General features: G+C 29.0%; 1 non-coding gene across 1 annotated transcript; it reads left to right on the top strand.

Annotated features, from left to right (window-relative positions):
* Positions 1 to 3,004: 3,004 nt before the first annotated feature.
* Positions 3,005 to 3,092, top strand: TRNAS-GCU (transfer RNA serine (anticodon GCU)). The gene has a single exon. It is a non-coding gene; the product is annotated as a tRNA-Ser (tRNA).
* The last annotated feature ends 4,203 nt before the right edge of the window (positions 3,093 to 7,295 follow it).

Here is a 7,295-nt window from a genome sequence, read left to right on the forward strand (position 1 = left end):
TAAATTAAGTTCTGCTTTAGGTGAAGGAAGTATGACTGCTTTACCAATAGTTGAGACCCAATCGGGAGATGTTTCAGCTTATATTCCTACTAATGTAATTTCCATTACCGATGGACAAATATTCTTATCTGCCGATCTATTCAATGCTGGAATCAGACCTGCTATTAATGTGGGTATTTCCGTCTCCAGAGTAGGATCTGCAGCTCAAATTAAAGCCATGAAACAAGTAGCCGGCAAATTAAAATTGGAATTGGCTCAATTTGCCGAATTAGAAGCCTTTGCGCAATTCGCTTCTGATCTCGATAAAGCTACTCAGAATCAATTGGCAAGAGGTCAACGATTACGTGAGTTGCTCAAACAATCCCAATCAGCACCTCTCACGGTAGACGAACAGATAATGACTGTTTATACCGGAACTAATGGTTATCTTGATTCATTAGAAATTGGACAAGTAAGGAAATTTCTTCTTGAGTTACGTACTTACGTAAAAACGAATAAACCTCAGTTTCAAGAAATAATCTCTTCTACGAAGACATTGACCACTGAAGCGGAAGCCCTTTTGAAAGAAGCTATTCAGGAACAGATGGAACGTTTTCTACTTCAAGACCAAGTATAAAAGAAAACAAGTAAAGTATAAATCAATTTTAGAACTTTCAAATGTTAAAATTGAAACATGAAATAATTTCATTCTTTTCATTTATTAGGTGTTAGTAGGTAGAATATATATATATATAATTTATATAAAATAAAAAATATATATAAATATATTAAAGAAAGTAGATAATATTTCTAGAAATATATATCAATATTAAAATGAAATGTAAATACAATTAAGAAATTTTTTTATAAATATAGTTAAAGTTAAAATTAGATTATATTTCTAATAATATATTTAGAATATCATAAATATCTTAATATTTGGAATTTGAATATCCTTTCTACTAATATCTTATCTTCAAATAAAACAGAATTGAATTATTAGTTTATTTATATAATAAATCTAAAACTAGAGTTACAATTAATATTAAAACTAATTTATAAATTACTATTAATAAATAAGCGTCTCTTATTCAAATCATTCAAAATCTTTCCTTTCTTGACATGATATAGAAAATTTAAAACTAAAAAAAAATATATGAAAAAAAATTGCGTCCAATAGGATTTGAACCTATACCAAAGGTTTAGAAGACCTATGTCCTATCCATTAGACAATGGACGCTTTTGATTCCAATTTTTTTTTTCGTATTTTCACCTCTCTTGTTCGTAAAAAAAATGTGTGAGAATTCCGGAAATTGCATATTGAATTCAATGATGCATTACATTAACTAATACATTAGTTAAAATTTAGTTAAAATTAAGTAAATTGAAAATTTTTATTTGAGTAATTCCATTATTAATTAATTTCTATTTATAATATATATAAATTATAAGATAAGAATATTATAAGATAAGATAAGCGGATAGCGGGAATCGAACCCGCATCGTTAGCTTGGAAGGCTAGGGGTTATAGTCGACGTTGATTCATCATTTTGAACTGAACGTCTCTAATTCAAAACCGAACGTGAAACTTTGGTTTCATTCGGCTCCTTTATGGAAGATGGATAAATTCCTAAATTTATAAGATGTAAACAAAAAAAAATACCATCCATAACATCTATGTCAGCCTTTCCGTCTGAATGCATTCAAAAGGACCCGCTTTATAGATGATCCCTATACAAGAGGAGATTATAACAATCTTTCCAGTTATTTATTTCGTTCCCTATTTCTATTTAATATAATCCTTAGGAAAAGTATTTTGTTTCCGCCGAGCTAAAAAAACGATGTCGACGTCTCTAGTAAACCAAAGACATTGTTTAATAGCTATTTTGTTTTGCTTCAATCTCCCTTATACAAAGAAAAAATTGAAGATTTAGTTACGATTAGAAAAAATTCCACCTTTATCCATGGATCCCTTATTCCTTCAATTGGAAGTATTGATCCAATTCAATAAAATTATGTTTCGTAATTTCATGATCCAATTTTTTCAATTTAGAACATATTTTTGGATACAAATCACGAGAATTTTTATTTTTCCTCGAATCTTTCATCGAGAGGTAAAGGATTAAATCCTTTTAAGAAATAAAGTTTTTGATCGGAATATTAATCAACCCGAAGGATCCCTTAACTATTAAGGGATTAATAGAACGAATCGCACTTTTACCACTAAACTATATCCGCTACAATGCAATTATTGTATATAAATGGACCTTTTGTCGAAGACGAAAATAAGTCGTATTAATAAGTAATAAAAAGATCGGATCAGAAAATAATCATGAAAATTTGAGCGTTGACGTATTTTCATCAGGGCCACTAATGAGATTAGGAAAAGAGGACTCGTTTTAATTAACTAATTAACAAGTTTTTTATTCTAGTAAAGTACTAAAAAATAATAATAAGAAATCGAACCTTGATTCTATATCATCTTTTTCTGTATCATAGGAATTGAAATAATAAATCTTCTTAGGATTCTTGTTGTTTCTATTTTTTTTTTTTTTCAAAAACATTTTCAAATCAAATAAATAATTTGATCTACGATTTATTGGAACAAAAAAAGCCCGGCTAGGTACTGACCAGGCCAGGCCGTGGAACTAAAAATAAAAAGAAAAGGGCTTTTCGGATGAAATAAACTAAAAAAGGTACTTTCTTTTTATTTATAAATATTTTTATGAATCTTTAATATATTGGTATTATTTATATATTAGGATTGAAGATATCTCTTCTTTTGAGCCCTTATCTAATGAAATCTAATTTATCTAAATGGAATTCCTAATAAAAAAAAGTTTTTATCGATTTGATAGATATCCATCGATATATCTAGATAATTATCTATATCAATATAATGAAATTATATATCTATAAAGGGGTAGATAAAGATAATAAAGAGAGATAAAGAAGGGCTTTTTTCAAGCCTTTATTTTCTATTTTTTATACAATGTATCATAGTAATTATCCTTTTTCAATTTGGGGAGAGATGGCTGAGTGGACTAAAGCGTCGGATTGCTAATCCGTTGTACGATTTTTTTGTACCGAGGGTTCGAATCCCTCTCTTTCCGTTTCTGTCAATTACTTGGTATTTTTTTATAGTTGAGGAAAGATGTGGAATAGATAAAATGTTAAGAACATTTCAAAATCAAGCAAGGAAAAAAAATCTGATTTTGTTATTCTTCACGCCCCGGATTACGTCCCGGGTCATTAGATAGGAATCCGAAAATGAAGAGAGAAACAAAGAATATTACTACTGTATAAACAAATAGTTTGAGAGTAAGCATTACACAATCTCCAAGATCATTTTTTTTTTAAGAGAATAGATTCTCTATTTTAATCTGGTTTGACACCAAGAAATGCAGTGAAGTTATTTCTATAAATAGGAAAAAATTTTAAGAGTTGAGTCCTTGATTACTCAAAATTGGATTTCATACCCACAATTCTATATTGTGGGGGACTCGAAGAGGGTCGTTCAAAGGAAAAAAGTAAGAATAAGAAAATGAGAGTGATCCAGATTTATCATAGCTATAGAATAATTTCAATATTGGATTCAACTTAAAGCTTCAGACTGTATGTACAACTTATCTGATCTTATAACTAGTTAGAATCTTTTTTTTTTTTTTTCTAGTAAATCATGAATTTGTCTCGGACAGTATTAAAAATATTATCGAAAGCTTACAGCAGCTTGCCAAACAAAAGCTAATAGAAAAAAGAATAGAGGTATTACTGGCATAACATCTACTATTGGATTCAAAAAAGCGTAGGCCTCGGGCAATTTGGCGACGAAAAAACTACTTGAATAAAGGAAAGAATTAAGACAGATACCGATGAAACTTAAGATATTAAGCATAACAATTTTTTTTTCTTTGTTCTTGAAGATAATTGTATTTCTTTTGATTTGATTGAGTTATTAATCCCCTATTATTGCTATGATATAAGGGATAAGGGAAAAATTAATAACATAAAGTAGGTCAAAAAACCTTTCTTTGATTTGAACTCAGCCAATCAAAAATCCTTCAATTCTCAAATAAAACGAGAATAGAAGAAATCCTACTTTCATACAATATCTTAATGGAATTATATGTAATGATCAATAAATTGAGTTTAATTGGATCTATAAACGTATCAAAATCTGAGCAACAATCTAATTTATTCTATAAATATTTGTACTGGAATTGACGACTAAGCACTACCAATATTAGTGTTTATTAGTGTTGAATATAAATGGGGCGTGGCCAAGTGGTAAGGCAACGGGTTTTGGTCCCGCTATTCGGAGGTTCGAATCCTTCCGTCCCAGAGTATGCGTATTATTATTATATATAATAATAGTATATTATAAGATATATGGAAAAATATTCGATATCAGACTATAGATTGCCGTTTTAAACAACCTTATGCTTAAGAGTCTAAATATAGATCGAATGTGATTGTTCTTTATTATTTTCTTATAATGATGCATTTCAGAAATGCGAAAGCCTCTATTATTCTCTATCTCTTAAATGGTTTGTGAAACCCGAGTATTTTTTTTCTGTGGATTTCTGAATTATAAACACGAAGGTCTTGTGTTTTTGGCACTAATGGAATTGAATTAATGGTCTTAAGAAACTTAAGACCTATTTAGGGTTTAGGGTACTAAATTTTAGAGTCAAATAAAAAAAAATAGGTAGGAACAATCGTTTACTCTAGATCTGTTTGACTTTCGCCTTATACAAGATAGTCTAGCACCTCCGAAACTAGTCCAGTCCCCCGTAGGATCCTTTTTTTATTTATGATGCATCTACTCGATCTAATTGGGGGTAGATAGGAGTTAATCCATAACGGAAGATATCAATTTGAATATCTGCCCGAATCTGATTAACAAAGAATCAAGTTACATATGTAACATATTATGTATTTCTTTTCACCTCATTTTTTCGTATGTTTGTCTGTAATGAATAATTGTAAATCCAAGTAACAATTCATACATCTTTTTCACTTTATTTTAAGGAAAGATTATTGAGTCTCTTAAGTTAAATAAACTAGGCAGAAAATGCTGATATGTATGTATTGTTATTATCTATTTTTATCGTTTTATTTCTTTTTTTTTTTTTTATTTTAGATCTATCTAATTGATGGGTTAATCCCGAATATACATTTATTTATCATAATCAAATGTAATAAATCCTTTACAAAAATTTATTCAAATAATATTATAATATAATATTTAGGTAGTAAATTTTCAATCAAGTAAATCTTTTTAATTATTTCTTATGAGTCCTTGGTACTCGAAGAAGTGTTAAACTCGTGAATCCATTCTATGAAGAAATTGAAAAATGGAGATTCTTAATTATTCGTAATTAATTATTTCTTAATTGATTTTATAGAAATTTCAAAAAATCTCTCTCTATCTAGAAAATATCTATATATAGAGAAATAAATATTGCACTCATACAAAAAAATGTTATTGATACAATATATACAATAAAATATGGGTTTCAATAAATTGAAGTATTGCTAAGACTTTTTCAAAAACTACCCATGTCATAAGAGTATAGATTACTATGGACCAACTAACCCAATGACTATACATGATTCCATAAATGAATCAATTACATACCAGTTCCAAGAAATTAGAGGTTATGGTAAAACTTCGTTTAAAACGATGTGGTAGAAAGCAACGTGCGACTTGAAGGACATGATCCACTGTGGATTCTTACACCCACCATTTTATATTATATAGGAATGAAGATGCTCTTGACTCGACATAGTTTGTTCGGTTGCACTCGAGCTCTTTTTTTTTTTTAGGGTTTTTGATGTAAATAGTACATGATGGAGCTCGAGTAGAAAGTATTGATTCATTTATCAAGGGCAGAGATCTAGGGTTAGTGTCAATCAATAAGTTAAAACTACTTCGTAAGTATAGGTTCGGTATACAAATCGAAAGGATCCAATTCGAACAAGTTTCAAATTCAAACATCAAATTGGATTAAAAGTGTATCACACGAGAATCCATTATTTATATGATTCTTTGATAAAAAGGAAATCAAAAAAAATGGTATGTTGCTACCATTTTGAAACGATTAAAGATCACCGAAGTAATGTCTAAACCCAATGATTCAAGGAAAGGATAAAGGATCCCGGAACAAGTAAAAATCTTTTTCAATTGTCTCAATAACTAAACTAGATCAGAATGAAGAATCGAAATAGATTCTAACGGAGACAGGCAAAAATAAAGAGGTTAGAGACCGCTCAATAAATGAAATGCTTAAGCTTAAGGGTTTTTTTCCTTTGCGTGAGAGTTATCCAACTTGAGTTATGGGGATAAGAATGAGTTTTTTTTTTCAAAAGAAAAACAAAAGAATAAGAAAAAAATTTTTAAATCATAGTCTAATTGATTTAATAATCTATAGATCTATTTGACATTAATTAGAATTCTATACATAACTTTGAATTTCCTCGAGCCGTACGAGGAGAAAACTTCTTATACGGTTCTGGGGGGGGGTACTTAAAATTTACATCTATCCCAATGAGCCGTTTATCGAATCATTGCAATTGATGTTCGATGCCGAAGAGAAGGAAGAGATCTTCGTAAAGTGGGTTTTTATGATCCGATAAAGAATCAAACCTATTTAAATGTTCCTGCTATTCTATATTTCCTTGAAAAGGGTGCTCAACCTACAGGAACTGTTCATGATATTTTAAAGAAGGCAGGTGTTTTTACGGAACTTCACCTTAATCAATAACCGAAATTCCATTTTTATTAATGAAATAAAAAAACGAGGGTGTGATAACTTAACTTGTATATAGCTTTGACTAACCTTTTCTTTAGTATTTCCCCCTCTCTCTTGTTCTATTCATACTATACACTTATTACCTTAAAATTGCGTCTTCGCTAATGAAAAAATCGATTTTTATTTTATTGATATAAATTGATCTAAGATGAATAGAAAAAAAATATATCGGGTTTATTCAATCCACAAACCCGATATATTTTTTTCTACTTCTTCCTTAATTTCTTCTTTCGCCTACATCTTTTATGTCTATCTATGTTGATTATCTCTATAGTGCCAATCTAAGTACGTAGTTTTTTTTAATTCTTTTCTATTATTTTAATAGAATTTATTATTATTAGAATATTTTCTCTTATTCTATTTTGTTAACTTTATCTAGTTAAATATAGTTATTCAACTCAAATTGTTATTTCCATTTGTTTTTTATTCATTTATAATTCTTTTGTTTTGTCCATTATAGGCGTTTTTCATTATTCACATTAATATTGACAACAGTGTATC

The sequence above is a fragment of the Cucumis melo genome, unplaced genomic scaffold, assembly GCF_025177605.1.
Source record: "Cucumis melo cultivar AY unplaced genomic scaffold, USDA_Cmelo_AY_1.0 utg000087l, whole genome shotgun sequence".
In the NCBI taxonomy this organism is placed as follows: Eukaryota; Viridiplantae; Streptophyta; class Magnoliopsida; order Cucurbitales; family Cucurbitaceae; genus Cucumis; species Cucumis melo.